The sequence below is a fragment of the Podarcis vaucheri genome (genome assembly GCF_965113315.1).
Source record: "Podarcis vaucheri genome assembly, chromosome: 8".
Lineage (NCBI taxonomy): Eukaryota > Metazoa > Chordata > Lepidosauria > Squamata > Lacertidae > Podarcis > Podarcis vaucheri.
In genome coordinates this window covers 59,034,046-59,057,418 of record NC_138766.1, presented here as the reverse complement: position 1 = coordinate 59,057,418, position 23,373 = coordinate 59,034,046, and the positions used below count along the sequence as shown (strand labels likewise).

Below are 23,373 nucleotides of genomic sequence, written 5' to 3'. Positions count from 1 at the left end.
CAGTAGCTTATTGCTTTTCATGCTAGGTCGTTTATGCTCGAGAGATTAGATTTTGGTAGGAACATCCACCTAGAGAAGGGGCCTCCAACATTTTTCAGCCAAAGGGCACAGCTGGAATTTTGAGAGAGGGCACCACCACCTCTGGTTCTTCCCTCCCCACCCAGACAGTGTATATGCATATGTGCACACAAAAATGATTTAAGTATTTTATGAAGCATGGGGAGAAGTGAGATCCAGGAGAAATAAAATGGATCCTCTTGAATTTGCATGATTTTACACAGAGCCATCCCCTACCCAAAAGAATACCATCAAATTAAACTATACATTGGTAGATTGCACAGTAAAAATCGCAGAACTTGCCAGCACCACTAAAAGACTAAGAAAAGGCATACATTCATGATTTTTACACACGATGGCAAGAAAACCATACACAAAAAGCCACAGAACACATTTGTGGGTCAAGAGGTGACCTGATGATCCATAAGAACCCATATTTTTGCTGCATGGCAACACTAAAGAGTACCAAATCAGTAATTTTTAAATGTTTGCTCAATGTTAGTTGGGCTATGTATGTGTGTGCTTGTGTGTGAAAACTACACAACTTCAAGATAATTCATTTAACTGAATCCAGTTTGTGTGCGTACATACACATGCAAATCTCTCTCACTTTCTTCCCTTTGCCACTCCCAGACTCTCATTACTCCCTCCCATCAGATGTCAAGGAAATAAACAACTATCTGACTTTTAGAAGACATCTGAAGGCAGCCCTGTTTAGTGAAGTTTTTAATGTTTGATGTTTTGTTGTATTTTTAATATTTTGTTGGAAGCCACCCAGAGTGGTGTGAGAAACCCAGCCAGATGGGCGGGGTATAAATTATTATTATTATTATTATTATTATTATTATTATTATTATTATTTCTCCAAGATCACTCTCTTTTCCTTCCTACTCCACCCTGCCCCCTTTTCCTGGTCACTCTTCCCTCTGTTCAACTGGTCTGACCCTTAAAACAATTAGACTGAAAAAGGAAGTGGGATTGAGTAGCATTCTTTCAACTTTCTCCTTCAGCTTTACACGCTTTCCAAGGAAGAAAAAAGGAGGCAGTGAGGGGAATGCTCAGAGACTTTGCTGGCAGTAAGGAAGTCCTCAAAGCCATCATAGTGTCCATGGATGTGGTGCTGGCGACCCTTAGAGGCACACTGTTAGAGGCATTGCTAGGGACCAATGAGAATTGGAGTCCAACAAATGGAAAGCAACACATTGACTATCCACATAGGTCCAGCCAACCATCATTTCCCCCCCTGCTAAGAATATAAGAAGAGCCACGTCAGATCAGGCCCAAGACCCATCTAATCTAGCATCCACTTCTCACAGTGCCCAACCAGATTCCTGTAGGAAGCCCACAAATTCTTAATCTGCTTTGATAGACGATGGGTTGCCAACCTGTTTGGACTAGCTCATTTTAAATGTCAGAAGAAGGTTGGGGTAGCCAGTAAAGGAAAATGGGTGCCATGAAGGGGGAAGAACCATGGGGAGTATAAAAAAGGTGAAGGGACCCCTGACCATTAGGTCCAGTTGTGGCTGACTCTGGGGTTGCGGCGCTCATCTCACTTTATTGGCCGAGGGAGCCGGCGTACAGCTTCCGGGTCATGTGGCCAGCATGACTAAGCCGCTTCTGGCGAACCACAGCAGCACACGGAAATGCTGTTTACCTTCCCGCCGGAGTGGTACCTATTTATCTATTTGCACTTTGACGGGCTTTCGTCCTAGGCTCTGTGGTTTAACCCACAGCGCCACCCTCATCCCTATGGGGAGCATAGCATAACACAAAATGAGAGAAATAAACAGCCCTGACAGCCTTATTCACAAGAAGTTACCTATGCCCTGCTGGTCTTGATTATGGAGATCACACCTACCTCCCCACACCACCCACTGATGCTGTTGCTGCCTAATAGCAAAGAACATTCCTCAGTACCAGGGGGAAAATAGCCACACCTCTCTCACTTCACAGAAATCACATAGAAGGTGCCTGCATCCTTTGCCCCATAATATTTGTTCTGGGAGACTTAACCCCCCCCCCCAAAAAAACCCCACAAAAACAAATGGAAGCTCAGAGTTTGGGGCATTTCTCCAAGGAAGCCTTCATAGGCATCATGGCACCTGCAGATACTTGGTTGGTGGCCCCTGGTTTAGAGTTCTACTAATAGAGGCAGATACTGTTTCAGACATGCTGATTTACTGTTGATGGTCCCTTAATATTTAATGTTTTGCTTTCCTTTGTTAAGTTTTGTGTATTGTAACCTGCTTTGATTATTGTCTTCATAGAAAAGTGAGGTATAAATATTCAGTAAATTTAAATAAGGATCCTGAGTGCTCTGGGCTGTAATAGAATGTGGCTAATGTAGGCAGACATATTCAGTGACACTTGGATGTAAAGGTAAAAGGACCCCTGACCATTAGGTCCAGTCGTGACCGACTTTGGGGCTGCGGCGCTCATCTCGCTTTATTGGCCGAGGGAGCTGGTGTACAGCTTCTGGGTCATGTGGCCAGCGTGACTAAGCAGCTTCTGGCAAACCAGAGCAGCACACGGAAACGCCGTTTACCTTCCCACCGGAGGTACCTATTTATCTACTTGCACTTTGACGTGCTTTCAAACTGCTAGGTTGGCAGGAGCAGGGACTGAGCAACAGGAGCTCGCCCCGTCACGGGGATGCGAACTGCTGACCTTCTAATCAGCAAGTCCTAGGCTCTGTGGTTTAACCCACAGTGGACTGCAGGGTAATTGTGTACTAGAAGTTTGAGGGACGACTTGAAAAGTGTTATTCACACAGAATCTCTGCCTCAAACCTCTTTAACAAAACAGTTCTCTCTCCATCTCTCCCCCCCCACTTTAATCAGGGGGCTAAATGACATCTTCATAGTTTCTCCTATACAGCCAGTCAAGTTCTCCTCCAGCTCTCTTCTGAATGAACCTGCCTTTTCATTCAACTGACAAAATGAGTTCTGACCCATGAAATGTTACGTTAAAGTATATTTCATAGTCTGTTACACTGCTACAAGATTAGCATGTATGGAATTAGCCCTGCTTATATAAACAGTGGAGAACCCGAAGCCCCCCAAATAGTGTTGTACCACAACTCCCATCACTCCCAGCCAGCATGGCCAATGGTCTGGGATGATGGAAGTTGTAGTTCAGCAGCTTCTGGATGGCCACAGGCTCCCATCCCTGATGCACCCACTTGGAATTTCTGGGGGACAAAACGGCGTCCCCAAATAACCCATTATTTGGGAAAAGGGATATTTTTGGTAGGATTATTAGAACATCTCCAAGGGCTTGTAAACATCTTGAGACATGTTTCTCAAATCTGATCACATATATTACCATGATTTAATTAAAGTATGTATTTAAGAAATATTTCTATTGTGGCTTGCTTTAATGTCTACTGACAACTACAAGGTAGGTGATTTATATCTAGAAATCGATGCCAGTTGTAATTTCTTCCTTCTCTAATAACATATTGTCCACACCTTTTATAATCTTAATGCTAAGTAGGTTAATTATGTTGCAATATATATAATTATAAACACCACATATAGAGTAGCAAACAATCATGCTGTTGGGCAATGTTCTTTGAAGTGCCATATCCATGTCCATAGCTGACTTCATTGTTTTTCTTCTGCTGAGTTTCAGGGAATCTCCCATTCAACCTGTTCTCTGGCTCTTTCTCTCTCTGGACTTTTTTTGTATTTTTTTTTAAGGAATCTTTCAAGGTACCCTATTTTTATGGCAGGAAAACAAATGTCTCTTGCCATTTTGCTTTTAATAGTAGCTATAAAAATAATTCACATTTAAATAAACTACTTGGCTGACATCTAGGATTCTATGCTTTTGTGCTTGCACAAATCAAAACTGAGAAGAGTGCTGTTTCTTTCTTCCTCTTCTTTTTTTAATTTTTTTTTTATATCCTGCCCTCCCCAGCCAAGACTGGGCTCAGGGCAGCTAACACCCGATATAAAAACAAATTCATTGAAATACAACTTAAAAACAAGATTAAAACATTAAAATACAGCCTCATTTCAATGGAAACTCAAATCCACAGGAGGAGAAAGGAAAAAAGAAGAGGGGGAGGGAATCAAATTGATTCCAAGCTGAAGGCCAGGTGGAACAACAAGAAATCAGATCCTGCAGGGCCCTGGTCTCATGAGACAGAGCGTTCCACCAGGCCAGAGCCAGTGTTGAAAAGGCCCTGGCTCTGGTTGAGGCTAATCTGTCTTCCTTAGGGCCCGGGACCTCTAGGGTGTTGCTATTTATGGACCTTAAGGTCCTCTGTGGGACGTACCAGGAGAGGCGGTCCCGTAGGTACGAGGGTCCTAGGCCATGAAGGGCTTTAAAGGTCAAAACCAGCACCTTAAATCTAACCCTGTACTCCACCGGGAGTCAGTGCAGCTGGAGAATCACTGGGTGAATATGCTCCCATGGCGAGACCACGTGAAGAGTCTCGCTGCAGCATTCTGCACCCGCTGGAGTTTCTGGGTCAGCTTCAAGGGCAGCCCCGCGTAGAGCGAATTACAGTAGTCAAGCCTGGAGGTGACTGCCGCATGGAGCACTGTGGCCAGGTCGGGGTGGGAAAGGTAAGGGACCAACTGCTTAATGCGGCGAAGGTGGGAAATGTTGATTTGCAGTACTAACTTGTACTTATGAATTCAAATCCAGGAATTCAATTTTCTGTGGGATTGTTTGTAATAGATCCTTTTTTAATTATGAATTGTAGGTTCAGGTTTTGACCTGTAAAATGCTTCTGGAAAGCGAGTTGATAGGATGATCACTTTTTATAACAATGCACTATTAATCCATGAAAGGGTAAATTCCAAAGGCTTTGAGTCCTGGTTTAAACCCTGGCGGTCTTGGTCTTCCTAAAGAGGTCTTTTGCCCTCTATAGGCATGATGTCACCACACATAAACCATGTGGTCAGTGTCAAATTTAAGCATCACTGGTGTGGTGTAGTGGTTAAGAGCGGTAGTCTTGTAATCTGAGGGACCGGGTTTGTGTCTCCGCTCCTCCACATGCAGCTGCTGGGTGACCTTGGGCCAGTCACACTTCTTTGAAGTCTCTCAGCCCCACTCACCTCACAGAGTGTTTGTTGTGGGGGAGGAAGGGAAAGGAGAATGTTAGCCGCTTTGAGACTCCTTAAAGGGAGTGAAAGGCGGGATATCAAATCCAAAATCTTCTTTTTCTTCATACTCTTGCCATCTTGATATGACAGCAGTCTGCGTCCCCTGGTATGCTGGCATACTAGAGTCTATGATAAGCACCTTTTAAAACATGCTGACCATGTTTTGGAACCACGTTTTTGAGATGCTCACCATTTAGACCATCTATTGGAAACAAAATATACATTTAAAATTCCTCTGTGCTAACATCAAGTTAGCCTGCATTTTTGTGCATGTGGCTTTTCTAGATTCTCTGAATTTATCTTATTCTTACAAGGCAGGGAGTAAGATGGTTAATGCGTTCTCTACTGTCTTGAAGACTGAAATATCCATCCCCTGCCTTGTGGGCAAGATATGTTGGCTCTAAGCACCAAATCTATCCCTTGTGGCTCACAATATTTAGCAAGGCAAAACGCTAAAATGTTATATTTTATGCTATACATTATGTGTTATTTTCACTGGATTGAAGGGTAGTGTACAAATGTTTTAACTAACAAATAATACAAGGTAATATTTAACCCAGCTTTTCCAGTCACAAAATATAACCTGAGATAGTGGTTGACAGAAACTAAATCTTGGGTCACTGCTTTTTAGAACCCCAAGCTGAAACCTCCATTGCTTTTTCTTTTCCTCCTAAGGAACATGTACCAATCCATACATAACTATGGTGATAGGAGAAAGAAGCTTTAAATAGTGATTAAAATGACTGTTATATTTAGTGGTGACACCTCGTAAGGTGCCACAGATTTGCATTGCTTTTGTTTTATTTTGGAATAACCCAACATTCTCCCTGCAAGAAGAGCTTTGGGGCCTATGAATGTGTAGCTTTATTTGCGCCTGTATAGGTATAACATTTATTTTTATTTCCCTGTATATTTAAATCAAGTTCTTTACTCGTTAGTGTGCCATGCCATATGGTACAGAGCTGTATGCCAGTTGATAAAAATATTCTGGGAACACAGGAAACTAGCAGTCGGTTCAAGAAGGGTGATGATTCTTGACCAAATGCTTGTGGGCTTTTTGCATTATTTTTAGCACTTGTGTGCATTTTGGAGCAGCAAAGGTTTGTCCAAGAGGACATCCTGTGTCTCATGATTTCCTTAAACACATTTCTTCCTCCCTAAAAATGCAAAGTAAATGCATTTACAAGCCGTATTATAATGAAATTTCTTTGCAAAGGAAAATAATAATCTCTGTCTTGATGTATCCTGTGTGCTCTACTAGTCTTGTCACTCTTCCGTAATTACTCATTTTTGTCAGTGGTGCATTTTTATTCCAAAACAAGGTACAAGTTGTGACAAAGAAATTAGCCTGTTCTTCCCAGTCTCAGGTCCCAGGGGAGAGAGGGGAAACCCACAAAGTGTCAATCAGTGAGGTGCCCCAAAATTTCCTTCTTGTCTCAGATGCATTAGGCCCAGACCCACAAACTACAGGGATGGTTTATGATCTGATGAAGTTACAGAGCCTGACACTGAGTCTACTAGGCTTCCTATATATTTTTGTGGCTAATCAGGAGAAGGCATGCTTGCATGAGATGTTGCCAAATTGTCCATGGCCACTTCTCATGCTTCACAAAGTTGTTTGGGAGAAGGGCCCTTGTTATTTCCTGCAGCTAGCATGATAGGTAGGCTGTATGTTCTTACTTTCCTGTGAAATTAAAACAAGGCAGTGAGGTATAGTGGTTAGTCAAAATAGGACCAGGGAAATCTAGCTTTCAATCCCCAGTCAACCACGAAGTTCACTGGTTGGCTTAGTCTGAGAGCCGGCATTTGGCCCAAATGTACATCATGGGGCACTTCGGCTTCTCTCTGAGCTTCTTGTAGGGTAAGGTTTGGTATAAATAATTTTATTCTTATTTTAAGACTTTCATTTGTATTTTTATATTTATTTAGATATGGAAGCACGTAGAAATACTCAAGTTCAGGTTGCCCTCTATGTTGAAAGTCTGACATGAGTTATATAAAAACCTATTGATGCTAGTACAGTCTTCTGAACACTGCTGATACTGGTGGTGGCAGAAATATATATAATAATAATTTTGACTCTGCTCTCTGGAAGGTGTGTGCCCTGTTCATTCTCTTCAGTATTTAATGGCCTCCATAATATTTTCATTCAACCCATGAACCCATCAGCAATTTGTTTTTACAGGTTAATATACTTACAAATGATTTTCTAATAGAATATCCTCATCAGAGGGCAGATTTATTAACACTCCTCCTCCTCTTTTGATTGTCTTTTTTAATCCCAGCTCCATGTATAATTTACTTCTTCCTTGGTGAGTGCTTAGTCTGAAGAAGGCTGTCTTGCTGAAATACTTGAGCTTAGACAAATTTGTCTTATTCTCCTGGGCAAGATATGTTGGCTCTAAGCACCAATTCTTTCTGAGGTGAACATTAATTTTAATTGAAATCTTAGTGAGGTTAAAACAGAAGTGAATGGGTTAAGAGCAAGAGCCAGGTTCAATACGAGTTTCAACAAGAAATTGTCTTCGGTGAATTCCCTCAGACTGAGGTCCATCTCCGAGGGTCTTCTGGCGGTTCCCTCACTGAGAGAAGCAAAGCTACAGGGAACCAGGCAGAGGGCCTTCTCGGTAGTGGCACCCACCCTATGGAACGGCCTCCCATCAGATGTCAAAGAGATAAACAACTACCTGACATTCAGAAGACATCTGAAAGCAGCCCTGTTCAGGGAAGTTTTTAATGTGTGACATTTTAATGTATTTTTAAACTTTGTTGGAAGCTGCCCAGAGTGGCTGGGGAAACTCAGCCAGATGGGCAGGGTGCAAATAAATTATCATCATCATCATCATCAGTGCCTATGCAGGATAATATTCTCTTTGAACGGGTTTAACACTAGTTGCAGTCATACTGTCAGTGGATATTCTTCCTTGGGACCAGATCTGTGAGTGTGTGGAACCAATCTTTTTCTCTATGCTTCAAGTCAGAGCTTTCCAAACTGTGTGTCATGACATATTCAGTGTGTCGGCTGCAGTGTGTAAGTGTGTTGCGCAAATGCTCCTTATGCTCCTCCTGGGACTGGAAAGGGGTAAGTTTAACCTCTGGTTTGTGGGTGAAACTGAATTACTGCATTGCGAAATGATACATGTCTAACAAGTGTGTCACCAACATGAAAAGTTTGGAAAGCTCTGCTTTAAGTGCTCAATATTGTGTTTGTTCTCTGAGCTGCCTTGAGCAGGAGAAATATATTTTAAGGCAGTGCAGTGGTACCTCGGGTTACATATGCTTCAGGTTAAAGACTCCGCTAACCCAGAAATAGTACCTCAGGGTTAAGAACTTTGCTTGAGGATGAGAACAGAAATTGTGCTCCAGCAGCGTGGCAGCAGCGGGAGGCCCCTTTAGCTAAAGTGGTGCTTCAGGTTAAGAACAGTTTCAGGTTAAGAACGGACCTCCGGAATGAATTAAATACTTAACCCGAGGTACCACTGTATATAAATAAATGCCACTAACAACAATAATAAGACTGATCCTGTAACTCTGTCCCTAAACAAACCTTTCTAGCTCATTCATGGTGATGTTTTAGAGGAGCTGGGAACATGGCTGTAGCTCAGTGTCAGAATATCTGCTTGGCATGCAGAAGATGACTGCTGCCAGTCAGTGGAGACAATACTAAGCTAACTAGACCAATGGCCTGGCTCAGTATAAAGCAATTCCCTGTGTTCACTTTCTGTCATTCCCAAAGAGAATTAGAAAAGACGCTCAGTCTGAAATACTGGAAAACCACTGCCAATCCATGTAGAGATTACTGAGCTAGAGAGACCAATGGTCTGGATTAGCAGAAGACAATTTCCTATTTCAAATTAGACAGTAATTGCTTGGACAAGACCTGTGAAACTGGTTCTGTCATGATGGTGCCAGGCTTTCAAACATTACTACAACACTGAGGTAATGAATGAACAGGCTCCAACAGGAGAAGGAAGAAGATTCCCTGTTACTGCTCTCTAGTGAATTTTCCTTTATGTGCACTCTGGATAATTTATCCATATGTATTACAATTTAATTTGTATAGAAATGCTGCACATTTTCTGGTTTACAAAAAACAGTTATTGCAAAGGAAGCATCCAGTGAGCATGGCTGTCTGGTTCTGCTTAAAGTACAAAATGAAAATAATGAAAACAATGAAAACAATAAACCTTTTCTTCTCCTGTTCCTTCTGCTGATATACCTTTTTGTACTTCACTCCTTGTCACTTTGTTGGATAAGGTGGGGGAAATGTATGCTTGCTGCTCCAAACTACTTCTGATACGCTTTCAGGCTTTTCAGAACCTTCTCCTTTTACTTTTGGTTTAAGTCATGCTTCCAGCACAAAAAGCAAATGCCAAGCCACTTGGCATACTCTGTAGGAGAGGTTTGCAAGGGAGTCAGATGCATTGCCCATATAATATTTTGGTGGATTCTTTGCACAAAGATGCAATTGTACTAGGCCTCCTCTGAGGCATGCAGAAACAAGGCTCAAAGTGCACGTGGTTGGATTATGCTGTGCACTCAGCACAGCCAAGAAGTCATTGTGAAAGGTTTTCCCCCTTTATTTCTGTCCTTGGATCCCCACACATTTATAAGATCTGATCTTGCAGTTAATTATATCTTGGATTTGTGGGACTTTAAAAGAGCATAATGATGAACCAGCTTCTGCCTCTGGGGAACATGTTTCCATATATCTGAAGTTTTACTGTAATTACTTTTGATATTCCAGCTCATGACAATAGCAAAGGTGCCTTCTCCTTTATGTCCTCTTCTTGATCCAATAAGATATTTAATTTTAGTAGATCATTTGGGTTCTCAGCATTGGCATTAGATAGCCATGGACATCAGCCCAACACATTTCTCTTGGGGTTGCTATTTAAAGCTGTTATCTAGAAAATATATCTCTCTGAAGGCTGGAAAGGGCAATTTATCCCACATGGTAGATTCAAATATTTGCCATTATCTGCATCTTACTTGCTACTCCTTCCCAGATTATTTACAATTCTGTGGCATAACACTGGTTATTAAATGCATGGTGATAATTTTAGAAAAGAAGCTACATGAATTTAAATCTGATTTCCACATTGAAGTAAATCTGTTCAAATTATGTTCATTTGGGGGCTTTAAGAAATTGAATTTAAAAGTGTTTTCTGGCTTCAGATGTCTTTCATTTATTCCTCATAACAAAAATGGAAGGCTAGTTTATAGTGTGTTACATGTACATACATAAACACACATAGAGACCCAGTTCAGATGTAATTTTATGATTTGCTCAAGCAAATCTCTCTTCTCATGCCCAGGATTGCAAACCAGGTTTGCAGGGAGCAGACGAACTACAGTTGGCTGGTCTAGATGCCATGGGAAGTTATGGTTTAACAAACCATGAAGTCTCCCTTGGGTGTATGAAGGAAGGAAGAGAACAGGGAACAAGAATGAACAGTTTTATTTAAATGTAATTGATGAAACATTTGCATTTTGGAGGCTAAATAAATCAGCTAAAGTGTTTAATTATTTAATAGTCCTAGTGTGAATTCAAGGACATTTCTAGCAGATCCGTCCTCAGAATCAGGAGGCTGATGGAAAACCCAACATGGGCCATCTAACCAAGTATGGAGTTGGACTTGGGACTTATGATGGAGCCTGGACATGGCAGTTAGAGAAAGCTATTGAAAGTCCAAGGCTGGAACTGAAGGAAAAGAGCAGTCTTCAAAGTTGAAAAGGCAAGAGCCTTTGAAGGTCAAGAGATTTGAGATGAGAACAGGGTATTCATTCAAGATCAATTATAAGCCTCAAGCAGACAGTTCAGAAGAAGAAAACGGAACTTGAATTAGAAAAAGCATTGGTTGTGAGGCAGACAGAGGTAAGTCTCTCTGTCTCTTTCCCTCATAGTGTTTTGACGATCAGCAGAAATGTCAAGAAAGATTAGCCAATCCAAGACAAGAGTAGGAGCAACATCTATGGTTGTTCTTGGAAGCAAAGCCAAAAATGGTAGAGGCCCATGCTGGTTTGGCTGCTATGCAACCAAGGAAAGGGGAAGGGGAATCAGTGGGTGCTTAGATTGGCCCTGTACTGCTTTGGTGCCTGGCAAAATGCAGGAACCTCATAACCTCAACCTTCCTTCCAACCTTGAAGCTGGGGAGGGAAAACAGGAAGCTGCCTTATACAGAATTAGACCATTGGTCCATCATGCCCAGTATTGTCTACACTGGCTGGTAGTGACTCTTCAGGATTTCAAACATGGAGCTGTCAGAGATTAAATCTGGGACTGTCTGCATGCAATGCGGATGCCCTGTTGAGCTATGGCCCTTTTCCTAAAAGGCTGGGGATTATATAAGAACTGTCAGGCTGACACATGTCACACTTGCAGCTCCAGGCTTGGGAGGAATGCAATGGGTTATCATTACATTAGAGGATGGTGGCACATGGTCCTGACAAATAAAAAAGTGAAAGGTTGCACAGGAGCAATATAGAGTGCCAGGAACTCTATGTAACTTGCTGTCTTAGGTCAAGCGAGGTTAAGGATTTCTATATTGGAGTGTTTAAAGTAGCAATAAGCAGCATGGTGCCTGGGAGTTCTGAGCAGCAAGTAGAGCAATCAGATGATCTTGGTACTTGCGACAGTAAAAAATAAGTTGGGGGGGGAGTCTGGAAAACACGATTATAGAAATAGTTATTCTCTTGTGCACAAATTGTTCCATTCACTTAAATTGTGTTTCTGGTTGGTATCCAAGGTTGAATTTCCAGGACAGTAAAAGTCCTCTTTGTATCATATGGCAGAAGAGGCTCCAAGCCCATGGAATCTTTTTTGGTAGAATGTAAGAATGGGTCAGGAGAACAATGTAACCATCTAGGAAACACCATTGCCACTGTATTTCTATGTAGCAGGTTTCTTGCACTTATGTGAGATGTGTAAAAGTTTCAGCTGAAAGGATGGAAACTGTTTCAGGCAATCTTGTTTTCTCATGCAAGTTTGCAAAAACAAAACAAACCCCCCTGAAAAACACACTCACAAACAAATCTCTAACACAGCTATTTTTGTGGATTCCCCTAAGGATAAAAAGTCACACAGTGAATATCTTGCAAACATAATTGCTTTTTGATTTGTAACAGCCGCTGCAAACAAAAGGATATTTTACATTACAAATTCTGGGCAGGCAGTCAGATTTTGAACTTTGGAACAACACAGTCTCTCTAACCACTTTCCCCAGAGGACTGTTATAGCAACAGTTGCTTTTAAAGCATATAGCAACTTGCGCAAGTGAGGAATTTTGAGAGGTTTCATCCAACTACTTGGAGAAATTGTATTGGCCAGGAGTTTAAATCTTCTCCAAGAAATTGACCCCCATGCCACCTGCAAATCCAAACCTACACTACATGGCATGGAGACCTCCTGAAGAAGACATGGAAACAATAGAATGATGGTGAGTCTCAAATTGACTTTTGCTGGAAGAGAGCATTGCATCGCAGCTGGCTATATGTGCTGCAGCAATTAATGGTGAACAGTACAGAGAATCTTGATAGTTCATTTATAGCATGTCTCTTATCTAGACCTCCCACAAACACCATGGTCTTGGTGAAAATCAGACAAATGCTATATGCTTTTAAACTGTCTACAAAAAATGCTTTAGTTTATTAAGACCACACCATCCCCTTCAAGTGGCCACCTGTGATTTCCAATTGGCAGGATAATTCATAAAACTTTCAGAATGTTTTTTTGTTTTGTTTAAAGATGTGCTCCCTGATACTCTGTTTGAATCTGACACATTTAGTTATTGCTTGGAAACCTTTCAATAGCCCAGTGTTTCCCAAACTTTTTTGGGCAACGGCACACCTGTTTACTGAAAAAAAATCTCGCGGCACACCACCATTAAAGCCCCGCCCCGTGACGTCAGCGTGCAGCGTCACGCCGGGAGGGACGCACAAAAGTGAAAGTTTTTTCGCTTCCCCTTGCCGGGGAACCTCCAAGCCTTGGGGGTGGGAGGAGGCAGCAGAGCGAGGGACTGAGGGACAGCGGCAACTGAGGCGGCGGCGGCTGTTGTGGTGGTGGCGGCGATAGCGGGCGGAGGAGGGGGCGGCGGCGGGGCTTGAGGAGCCGTAGCCGGGAGTTGCTGCTGCTGTTGTTGCTGCTGCTGCCCGGACATGCCGGCCTCCTCCTCCTCCGCTGTCTCGCGCTCCTCCCTTTTGCACGCACTGCCCCGCCGCTTGGCACCACCACCGCGGAGCCGCCCCCGGCTCGACGCGGATCCTCGCCGCCGCCGCCTCTCACCGCCCGACTCGCCCGCCTCCCTCCCACGGCACACCAGCCAATGTCTCACGGCACAGTAGTGTGCCGCGGAACACCGGTTGGGAAACACTGCAATAGCCTTTCTCCAATCGTGGATAGAACTAGTGTGATCATGGGTGCAGGAACTGCTGGACCAGTCTGCAGCTGCCCAATGTGATGGATCACTGAATTGCAGCTGGCAACTTGATTGGTGAAGAACTTACTGGGTTCACTCCCCCCCAGCCACCCAGGCTGGCCAATTGATTTTTCTGGGCAGGACAGAGTATATATGGGGCTTCTTGTTCTACCTGAGCTTTGCTTAAGCAACACATTGAGCTCTCATATGTTCCTGCATCCTTGCTTATTCCTTAGTCAGATTTTTGATGCTGGATCCTGCTTTGTGGTTTGTCCTTGACTTTCATTGACTCGACAGTGATTTTTCCCTTGTGTTACCTGGGACTGCTCCCCATAGCCCAGCACAAATAGCAGCATTGCAGTTGAAAACAGTAGTGCCATTCCCACATGCTTCTTATCTCCTAATAATGTTTAGCAATAGTAGTGTGTGATATGATGTCATCACACTGTCTGTTTCCCTGCCTCCTTCCCTCTATACAGTAGCCAGTGATGTGGAGCAAAAACCCGGATGTTGCACATTTCCCTTACTAAGCTAGATTGGAGTTGGACAGAGACAGGGGAAACAATCTGCAGCTACCATTTCCTGCAACACCCCCACAGTGGTGTTGTGTTCAATTGCACCCTGTGTTTCCTACCTTGTCTTCTTTTATAGCCTTGGCGCAAGTAAAAGATTTTGTACCTCTTCCTCTGTTTTCCTCCCTGGTGCAATACTGGAATAACTTCCTTGTGTCTGTTTGCACCGCTGTGTCTTGGGTCACCTCCAGGTTGTTTGTATTTTGCAGGAGGGATTCAAGCAGATATCAGAAACTTAAGTTTCTGAAATTAAAGTGAATTGAAGCACTCAGTTACTTTAATCTAACAAATCTACTTAAAACCAACCAACAAACAAGACCTTTTGTGGTTAGGAGAGTGCTGGCAAATGCACTGGAAAGTGCATAATGGGAAGACATATAAGCACTGCACAAGCAAATCGGGATGGATGCTTCTTGTTGTTGTTTGTTTTGTTACCCTTCATGCCACCCTTCATTTGAAAATCTTGAGGCTGTTCACAGCATAAAAATACAAGATAAAATATATAATAAAACAAAACCAAAGAGAAACAATTTCTCCTCTCCCACAAATACATTTAAAAGGATAGAGGATGTTAATCAGCCAAAGGTCTGGTTGAAGAGGAATATTTTTTCCTGCTGCCTAAAGGTGTATAATGAAGGCACTAGGCGACCCTCCCTGGGGAGAGCATTCCTCAAGTGGGAAAAGACCTGCTCTCGTGTTGCCACACTCCAGACCACTTGGGAAGGAGGCACACAAAGAAGGGCCTCAGAAGATGATAGCAGGGTCTGGGTTGGTTCCTATGGGGAGAGGCAGTCGAGGTATTGTGGTTCTGAGCTGCTTAAGTCAGTATAGGTCAAAACCAGCACCTTGAATTGGGCCTGGAAACGAATTGGCAGCCAGTGCACCTCACCTTCCCAAGATATCCCTTGTTCTTTGTTGTCAGTAGCTAACCTCTCTTCCCATTCCTTCCTTGTTCACCCACTGCAGTGATATGGCCCTCCAGATGTTGTTGTACTCCCATTCCCATTAATCCCAGCCACCATGGCCAATGTTGAAGGATGCTGGGTACTGTAGTTCATTTTCTGGAGAGCCACAAACTCTCTATCCCTGACCACGCCACTTCTTTGTCCTATACAGTGTACCTAGCGCATTCTTAAAGGTAAAGGTAAAGGGACCCCTGACCATTAGGCCCAGTCGTGACCGACTCTGGGGTTGCAGTGCTCATCTCGCTTTATTGGCTGAGGGAGCCGGCGTACAGCTTCCGGGTCATGTGGCCAGCATGACTAAGCAGCTTCTGGCGAACCAGTGCAGCGCACGGAAACGCCGTTTACCTTCCCGCCTATTTATCTATTTGCACTTTGACGTGCTTTCGAACTGCTAGGTTGGCAGGAGCAGGGACTGATCAATGGGGGCTCACCCCATCACGGGGATTCAAACTGCTGACCTTCTGCTCAGCAAGTCCTAGGCTCTGTGGTTTAACCCACAGCGCCACCCACGTCCCTAGCATTCTTAGCACCAAATAAATGGTGAGTAGAGCAGTGGCAGCTGTTTCTTGAATGAACGGCAGAGGGCAGATCATACAGAAATCCTCCTCCTTGGAATTGCCCTGTCTCCACCAGGCTTGAGGACTTGAGGTCTATTTTGTCATATTACAGTCTTCTAAATCAGCAGCTATAATTTAAAAGGACATTGTCAACCCCTTTGAGGAGCTTAATGTCCATTTTGGAGCAATTGGAGGATATGAGTTATGACTATGGGAATTTAATTTCTGTGTTTAGATTGTAAAACCCACAGCATAAAAGAAAAACCCACCCTGAACTGCAGCTATCGAGTAGCGTAAAAATTATTATCTCTCTGCTGAATTTTGTAACGTGCCATCATTCTTCCTGCTCTGAACTCCTATATCACTAATGGGTTGGAGTTGTATTCTGGAAAGTCATGATTGTTTGTTTAAATCTTAGGCACAATAGGAGAAACTGTTTATGACCACTTGATCACCAGCCTGCCTATACATCCTTGCTTGCATAGACGCATGTAAATTCACGGGTCTATTTTGAACTGAAGGAAGTCACTGTCTTTTTAATACGTACCTGCCTCCTGTAGTAATTGAAACAGTGTTTGTATTTCAGCTGGACAGAATATTTAACAGGTTCTGAATACAGGCTCAAATCATTGTCACATGTGATTAACTCAACGGGGGGGGGGAATGGTGGAGGTTTAAAGGAGTATTCTTCTTAATTCCTCTACTTTCTCTCTTCCTGAGAAATCAAAAGGAGACTGCTTTTTTAAAGACTCTCATCTTACCCATGCCAACAGATCTAAAGAACCTTGTTTTTCTAAAGAAAAGTTATTTGTGATTTTGGGCCTGGCTTTCTGCTGGTAAGCAGTACTCAGTAATTAAATAAAAAAATTAAAATACTTATATATGTGTTTGTGGCAGGGGGTGGGGTAAGGGGGTTTATTGGTTTGTGGTGGTGGTTTTTTCCTTGTTCTTATTATGTATTTTGAGTTTTTATCTTGCATGTTTATGTTGTGAACTGCCCTGAGATCTACGGATAAAGGGAGGTATACCAATCTAATCAATCAATCAATAAAAATAAGGAATCACAACTTTTATGAAATTAATATTCATACGTCTGTGTCTCCCAAGGTTCTATAATGGATATTACCAATTATTGGGGAATTTTTTTTTTAAAGAAGCTGGATTTTTAGATGGTAAAATTTACCTGTTAATTTTCGATGGTTAAGGAAAAGCAGTACTTTTCAGAAATAGGGTAACATATAAGCACATCAAATTTTATAAGGAATGGAAATTTGACACAGATTATTACCAGTGGTAATACTGGTAATTATTACAAATTATTACCAGTGGCAGCTTCTCTGTGAATATTCAGTGAATACTTCTGCACAGGGTTAGCCCCCTATGGCATAGAAGGTTTTGGTGTATGAGTTGGTGCTAGAGGGTCACATGGATGAGTTATTGAAAGGACAGGGTTTGGGGGTACTGAAAAGGCATGAGATTGGTAGGCAAGGCTTCAGACTCTTATCTGGGAAGGGATGATTTCTAATTGGGACTGCAGCACAAGGGAATATTTAACCTTATCTTCCAAGCTGCAGTTTCTGCAAAGGAAAAAAAACCTCCCTGTGCTGCAATAAGTGATGGGGGTGGGGAGGCTCCCATTGGCACCAATGGGAGCTCCCTGCCCCATTGCTAACTGCAATGCAGATATGTCCTTTTGGGGGTCAGAAATCATAGGTGAGGAGAGAAGGGTAAAACCTTCCCTCATGCTGCAGTCCCAATTCAAAATCACCCACAAAGGCACACACACTTATTAAGTAAAGCAGAATGTCCTTTGATCAGTCATTCTTTTTTTGACCTGAAGAGGGGATTTACGTGGCTGTTCTGTGAGGGGCAACTTGGCCTTTGCTATAGCTCAACTCTACTCCCTTGTTAGGGGTGGAGCCACCTGTCTTGGCTGTGACTGCTGTTGCTTTGACTTCACAGCAACAGGAGGTGGCAGTGTCCCCCGAGAGAATCTGGAACCAGAGGTGGAGAAGGCAGTCCTATGGGAGCGGGTAACAAAGGTGGAAAATCTTGGGTGTTCCATGCCTGGAGAAGCACAGGATCACCAGAAACCAACAGACGAACTATCATCAGTCTTTTTAGGGAAACGAAGAAAGGGATTCAAGATTGTCAGGAGTTGCAGAATGAGGATGAAGAAAACTGCTGGCTGCATGACATCTTACCAGCAAGCCTTGAAGCCCTCTTTTTCAGAAAAGGGAACATATGGCTGCTGATGACCGAGAGCTTCCCCCAATCCCTGGAAAGATGATGTAGGCTTGTTCAGCTGTTACAATGAACACAGTTGTATCTGTGCATGTACAAGGGTTTATGTGAAAAAGGACACAAATATTAGGGTTGCCATACATCCGGAATTTCCCAGATATTTCTGGAATACTGCAGCCGCAAGCAGTGTCCAGGCGGAAATCGGCTAAATGTCTGGGAAAATCCAAACATATGGAAGCCCATGTCATGTCGGCAGTGTTGTTTTTGCCGATTTCCCTTAGAAATAGCTCGAAAACCTTTCGGTCTGGATTATGAAATATGGCAAACCCTCACACATACTGATTTCTACAGCTCACCTATTGTGCACACAAATTGTACACTTGTTGAATGCGAACACCCCACACCTTTACTCCTGCAGAACTTTGTGGGTTCAATTAAAGCATGATGTATTATTTCCTTAAGAAAATATGCACATATGCACAGGGAATGCACATTTGCAATGAAGGTAAATGGCATGTCTTGTTATATTCTTTTTTTAAAAAATGAAATGGCAGGGTTTTCTTTTCCTAAACACAAGCTGGCTGAAATCAATGAATGTTTTCCTCCAAGTATTTTACTTCCCAATAAATTTTCTAAGAATTTGAGCACACTTAAAAGGAAGTGGCTCATCTGATTTCATTGAAGCTACTTCCTCATAAGTGTAGTTTAACTTTGTATGCGCCTTATTAGTTGTACTTATTAGTCACTCCCCCTCCCCCCCAGAAGAAACTAAAACTACAAAAATGCACATTTAAAGCCAAGTATAAAACAATCTAAAATACCTAAGTAAAAAATATTTTTAAAAGATATAACCCCACACACTAAAAGATATACATTATTAGGAAGTTAGGTCCTTGGAACGAAGGCTCCCTGATTTCAGTAGAACTAAGTTGGTTAGAAAAGAATTACCATTTATTTTAATATGATTCTGTTTTATGTGCTTTTTTAGCCTTAATAGGATAATGCATATCAGAAAGTGTAAGAAATTTTGCAATAAAAGGCAAGTATATTTTCCATCGATGTGCACAGTCTGTGTTGAACCCCCCCTGCCACCCATCCAGACTGGGAGTAGGAGCTGGTATGGGTGAAAGACCTTCCCTGTTGGTATTTTAAGGAGCACCATTTCAGATCCCCCTAAATGAGAACAATGTCTGTCTCTTATTCTGTCTGGCTGCTGTGTGTGCAAGTATATTGGAGAAAGAGGTCTGAGGTGCAGAAAGCAGCAAGGGATCCAAACAGCTTTCCTCTTTCTACCCCCAAACTACTTCTAAACGGGGCAGCTGCATGCAGTCTTTCTCATCCTGACAGATCCTGTTCTCTCCTGGCAGCAGAGGGCAGTGTGGAAATAACTCTGGGCTAGCAATACTCATGTTTCAAGAGCTCATGGGATATGGGACCAATGTTTGCAGTGCCTTCTTGCTTGTTGGTTCTCGTGTCGGCAGGTGTTTGTTTGGGTGCTAGCTACTTCATCCTTTGCTAGTGAAGTGGAACTATTCCTTTGCTGTTGAATGAACTGAGAAAAGAGAGGACATTGGACTGACAAAGGTGGGCGTCCTCTGAGTTCACTTCCCCTCTCAGTAGATACTGGACGGGCAGCCCCCATCACAGCAGAAAGAATTCTGTAGAGCAGCAGTGGGAAGAATCTTGCTTGGAGGACATGTTTCTATTTAGCCAACTTGTGTAACAGTCGAGTCAGTTAAATGCAAATCTATAAAAGATGATAAGTGGACTCAGCTTCCTTTTAATGGGCAACACACAAGCAGGGCAGTTGAAGCCAAGACAAATTTTTCCTTGTCAGCGTCACTATTTTGCAGTTGAACATTGTGGTTGTATGTTTTAGGCAGGACGCCTTTGTGTGCAGTGTGCTCACAACACTACCTCGGCTCCTCAAGGCATTATCATTAAGATGCTAAAAAGGGTCATTGGTTGATGCTAAAAATGCATTTAAAAATTCTGATCGCATACAGTGGCTTCTTTTTTTAAAAAAAACAACAGGTTGCGTTATAACAAAATTCTTTATTCAGTGTATAAAGGGTTTTGTTACAACATGACCTTTCTTTAAAAAAAACCTTAAAAAACCCCCCACTCTGTGATGTCACTGTGTATGAGCAGAATTTTAACATGCATTTTTTTATTTTTTGCATCAAAAATGCTCTTTTTCTCAGCTTTGTGATACAATGTCTTGAATAGTTGACTCTGGGGTTTTCACTAAACTGCCCATGAATGCTGAAACCATCTGTTTTTCTGGACGTTTGTCAGGGTGAGTGTGGCAGAGGCAGCTGTCTGAAAAGGGACGCTTTGGATGATGAACCAGACCATTGTTTTGGAGCAATTCTCTTGCATTCAGAGGCTCTACCCAAGCGTGCTATGGAGCAATCAAAATCAAACTATTGTTTGTACCGATCATACCGAACTGAAAAGAAGGTGGTGGGATGACCCCATTGTCGATGCAAAGTCTTGTTCAGAGCATCTGTATCCTGGCCAAGATGTAACCGCAGTAGGAAACACACTTGGAAGCTAGAGGGCTCATGCACCCTACTGGGGGCGGGGGGGGGGGGAGAGAGAGAAAAGATCATGCCAGACTAAGCTCTAGCTCGAAGCAAAAAATCTGAAGATGCAGGTCTGCTGGCATTGCCAGCAGCTTCCCTTTGCAAAAATTGTTGACATTAGCACTTATTAATCAATTAAAGCGGATTGGTTTTGCTAAATGCAAACTGGAATTGCAATAAGCAGGATAATTACTAAATATATTTGCTTGGACTTCCAAATGTCAGCGAAGTGGAGGGTGGTGGGGTTTCTTTTGGTTTTTTTGCAGCATCGGAAAATGACATTTTTTTTATTGCTCATTAAGAAGCATTCACTCCAGTTTCATGCACAATTTAAAGATTTCATAATTTATTTATGATAGAAACAGCGACTGAATCAAAACATATTGTCATGTTCGTTGCTCTATTAAATATGGCTTTTATAAATAAATAAAAATCCATGAAAGATCATCTTCAGCTTATTCATTGAAGGTTATAGATTTTAGTTTAGAATATAGCTGCACTTCATCCATTAACATCTAAGCTTTTTCAGTTGGCCTTGTCACTTCATTGCTTGCATACTAATATCTCCTCATATAAAATTTAATCTGTCGAACTAAATGAAGACATTAGTGGCTGAAAGACATCTTTCATTAAGCAATTAACAAATCTTTCTAACAAATCTACAAAAGCATATGTGTTTATATTTAATAAGTATTTGTATGATCAGGCAATTACTATACATGAGGACATCTTGTTTTTATTTAGTTCTGAATATTTCATATTTTAAGCTCCAATTAAAATGGCAGTAGTGACTTGGTAACTATAACTATACCATAAAAATCAACAAATTTCATTGGAATGGATTAAGTTACCAAACCAAAAATCAAAATAATCATGCAATTCTCACCCCAAGTTGTAACTTAGTTGTTTTCTCACAGATTTCCACTACCAGACTTTATTTGTTGTTGAATGAAAATCCAAAGGCAGAAATGAGTGCAACAAACCTGACTCCAGTTGTAGTTAGGTAATGTACCCCAACAATTTACAATGTGGTATGCATGAGATTAAATTAACCAATAATCTTATAGTAACCAAATTGTAGCGGACTGTTCGCCACACTGTACCCAGTTCTGCTAAGTTAGGGAAAAGCACATGGCAAATTCTTATTTGAATGGTAGCATCTCAGAATGCAGATAATGGATGGTATGTTCAAGTGACCATCAGGAAGCATGCGTCACATGGCCTAGATCGGCTGTATCTTGCCAGCAATAAAGAACTGAAAGCTAAACAATAAAAGTGCAGCAGTAAAAAATTAAAGTACTAACAACTTTGTGTTGGTAACACTAAATAAGGAAGGTGGGATGTACTAAAATGATGACCATCTGCACTGACTAACATGGCATTAAAATAGCTTTGCTAATGCTTTCTGCCTTGTCTAGTCTGTTTATATCAGTTTCTGTAGGGAGAGTGTCATGATTTGCAGATTTGTTTGGGTTATCCTTTTATCTGTTGCCATTGGTTGTACTTCGTTTTCCCACCAGCATCGTCTGTTACCAGTGGGGCTCCCAGCTGATGAGATACTTGATAATGTCACTGATAATCTTGTAGTTCTTCATATGAGATATAGGAACATATAAAACTGCCTTGTATCCAGTCAGCCCGTTGGTACATTAAGCTCATCATAGTCTACACTTAGGACACGGGTGGCGCTGTGGGTTAAACCACAGAGCCTAGGACTTGCCGATCAGAAGGTCGGCGGTTCGAATCCCCGCAACGGGGTGAGCTCCCATTGCTCGGTCCCTGCTCCTGCCAACCTAGCAGTTCCAAAGGATGTCAAAGTGCAAGTAGGTAAATAGGTACCACTCTGGCGGGAAGGTAAACGGCGTTTCCGTGCGCAGCTCTGGTTCGCCAGAAGCGGCTTAGTCATGCTGGCCACATGACCTGGAAGCTGTACGCCGGCTCCCTCAGCCAATAAAGCAAGATGAGCGCCACAACCCCAGAGTCGGTCACGACTGGACCTAATGGTCAGGGGTCCCTTTACCTTTACCTTTAGTCTACACTTGCCCCCAATGGCACTTCAAGGTTTCACATGGGGGGGGGTATTCCCACTGCTATCTCGAGATGCCAGGGGTTCAACCTCTGACTTGGACCTAGAGAAAAAGTTGGTATATAAGTACAGCCAATCAATCAAATAATTGGAGCATTCCTAGCTGAGATGTTCCATTCTCCCACCTCTTGCATGTCCAGGGGCAGAGCAAGGTGGGTGTGGTCTGCCCTGGGTGTCACCTCCAAGGGTGTGTGTGACAAACCGCTGTGCAGCACTCAATGTCTGTGAGAGACATCATGGCTTTCGGTCCGCCCGCCAGCTCCCCCTCAGATATAGGGCAGCAGGCAGACTCCTCATCGCAGAAAAAAAAAACCTCAACAACTTTGGCTTCCCCCAGAGTCATACCATTTTTGCTGGCAAAAAATAATAATAATTCAATGTGTGTGAGGGGGGTGACAATAAATTTTCTGCACTGGGTACCACCTGACCTTGCTACGCCACTGTGTATATCCCCCACCTTTCCTGCCAATTTTAACATCATTAGTGCATTACCTAGGGAATTTTCTTGTCCACTGTCAAAAGAGTCCCTTCATTTTTTTTTTTTATAATAATTTTTATTACATTTTTCCAAATTACAAATAAGAAAAGACAGAATAAAAGAAAAGAAAAGAAAAAAGAACAGAAAATAACATCCATTTCAATAACTTATTTCAAATTTCCATTGGACTTCCCCACGTCTCCCGCATAGTGCATTCTTGATAATAAAGTCATCAGCAAATTATACCCTTATTTCGTGTTTTTCTTTATATTTTCAATTGCAATTTAAGTTT

General features: G+C 42.3%; 1 protein-coding gene and 1 long non-coding RNA gene across 2 annotated transcripts in view; one reads left to right on the top strand and one right to left on the bottom strand.

The window, feature by feature from the left end:
- The window catches only part of CYP7B1 (cytochrome P450 family 7 subfamily B member 1), a 107,578-nt gene that overhangs the window by 5,410 nt on the left and 78,795 nt on the right, over positions 1-23,373 (top strand). The gene's annotated exons all lie outside the window — the stretch shown is intronic.
- LOC309538503 overlaps positions 9,356-23,373 on the bottom strand; it is a 98,351-nt gene continuing 84,333 nt past the window's right edge. The window contains exons 2-3 of the long non-coding RNA XR_014222247.1: positions 13,545-14,406; positions 9,356-12,976 (exon numbers count right to left, since the gene is read on the bottom strand). This is a non-coding gene — a long non-coding RNA (uncharacterized lncRNA). The remainder of the gene's footprint in view (positions 12,977-13,544; positions 14,407-23,373) is intronic.